The 2,196-nt window shown below is 44.4% G+C and overlaps 1 protein-coding gene across 1 annotated transcript in view; it reads left to right on the top strand.

Moving 5' to 3' along the window:
- Nucleotides 1–2,196, top strand: part of LOC101856168 (inositol 1,4,5-trisphosphate receptor type 1) — a gene marked incomplete in the record, with an annotated part of 208,126 nt that overhangs the window by 194,580 nt on the left and 11,350 nt on the right.

The raw sequence follows: 2,196 nt of genomic DNA, 5'->3' as shown, positions 1-2,196 counted from the left end.
ACACCACTTCACTTAGTAATGAATTCAAACATTCCTCGTGTATACTTCAGGGGTTTGACCACCACGTGCGCCACGAACACAACATGTGGTCCTACATCTTTTTCTTCATCCATCTCAACGGCACCAAAGTGAACGACTACACGGCGCTGGAGATGTACGTCTTCAAACTGGTACGTACCGGCCTCTTTGGTGTGGCGGCAAAGATAGTTTATAACAAGATGGTTCACTCAGCCAAAATAGTGTCCACGGAAGTCAGCTCATTGCTTCAGATGGCTCTCTTTTGTTTCTCCAGAAGAAAAATAGGAATAGCACCCCCTTGCGTGCGCTGATTGGCTGCTGTTCACCAGCTGTTCGGGTTCGTTCAGAGTGGAGTTGTTTTTTGTTGTTGTTTTTTTGTGGGGATTTTTGTTTTGGCGGGGGGGGGGGGGCGTAAATGACCTCTCGCCTACCAATATAAAGCTAAATAAAACGAAGAAAATCGTCGCCTCTTCCACTGGAAGAGGTTTTTTGTCTGCGTAACCATTTTAAAAAAGCGTTCTTCCGAAATATGAAGTGTAATTTGTTGTAAAACTTGTTAGTTCCACTATGACTTTTTTCCACTCAAGTAGGGTAACTCTGTTCGCAAAGGGCGCGCTTTTCCGAAGAGAGCGCCACCAGATTTTGAGGACACCTTTTAATTGGCTTAAAGAGAGGAGCGAACTATCTTGTTAAGTACTATCATTGGTGGTGGTTAGGCGCTTCGATGTCGTCCGCAGAAGACCCGAATTCGATTCCCAAGTAGGGAGAACATTTTTCATCCATCTTTGTGCTGGGATGTATCCCTCTCAGCCCGAGTTGGCTCTGACAGGCTGGGTCGAAAGCATAGCTCCTAAGTTATTAAAATTTTGTCGATGGGGGGAGGGAGTTAGTAATAAAATTCCCTTTGGGGGTGATTTTTTTTCGGGGGGCTTGTTTGTTTTTGTTTTGTTTTGTTGTTTTGTTTTGGGGGGTTTTTGGTTGGGTTTTTTTTGTTTTTCTGTGTTTTGTTTTGTTGTTTTTGGGGGGGGGGGTTTGTTGGTTTGTTTGTTGTTGTTTTTGTTTTTTGTTGTTTTTTTCTTTGTTTGTTGTTGTTTGTTTTTGTTTGTTTTGTTTTTTGTTTTTTTTTGGGGGGGGTTAACATACATATACACATAGACCTACTCCCTCACAAACCCTCTCTTCCACACACATTTGCATGCTCACATATGTTATTCTTACATTCACAAACAGACTCATAGTCGCACACATAGATCACAATCACAATCGTAAGTCCCTTAACCGTTCCTGAGGCCATGGGGGCGCAGGATTGCTGAACGTTACCCCAGCTGTTTCCTCCTCAGGCTGCATTCGGCAAGGGCTTGGGTCGGGGCAAAACTCTTCCCTGTCCATCTGGCAATGTATTATATGAATTGTCAACACCAATAATGTCTAAGCTGGATACGTAATCGGTATTTCTGGGCGCTCTGTTAGTTCAATTGCTGTCATGCTGGACTATGGGGCGGGTTTGAATCCCAGATTGGGCGTTCTTGAACTCGCATCGTTTTGTGGAGTTGTCAAATCTCACTACCCATTTGGCTCTGTCCTATCAGGAACTTTAGAAAGTCCTGCCTTTCCTTAATCTTTTTCTCGATCTCACATGTGAAGTACAGAAGTCCGGTATCTATCATGCTGGGCCGTCCTGCTCAGTTTTTCTGTTGACATGTACAGCTTCTCCTGTAAAGCCGTGGCGTCGGTGCGCTTTTCCCTTTCGTCAACCCGCAGCCACCTCTCGAATCGTCAGCCACCTCCCAACCTTTGACACGGGTCAAACTTCCATCTATTTATAGGTAGTTAAATCTACCGGAACATGTATTAGGCGAAGTTATTTGCAATGATAGTCGCAATAGAGAGATTGTTTTGGTCTCTCTTTACTCATCTGCACCACACGAATTTAATTGATGTTTTTCCCTGGACTCTGCCTTTACTAAAGTCTCGAATCTAGATCTAGTTGTAATCTGCAGGTTGCAGATTTAATAAATTGCCGACAGAGAGATAGAGATAGAGATAGAGAGAGAGAGAGAGAGAGAGAGAGAGAGAGAGAGAGGGAGAGAGAGAGAGAGAGAGAGAGGGGGGGGGGAGGAGTAGATCTTGCGAGAACTTCTGGGCAAAACAAAATGGCGACCCGCGTAGTTCGGCTAG

Source organism: Aplysia californica, unplaced genomic scaffold, assembly GCF_000002075.1.
Source record: "Aplysia californica isolate F4 #8 unplaced genomic scaffold, AplCal3.0 scaffold00086, whole genome shotgun sequence".
NCBI lineage: Eukaryota > Metazoa > Mollusca > Gastropoda > Aplysiida > Aplysiidae > Aplysia > Aplysia californica.
The sequence above is the reverse complement of the archived record's forward strand: the minus strand, read 5'-3'. Positions and strand labels throughout refer to the sequence as shown.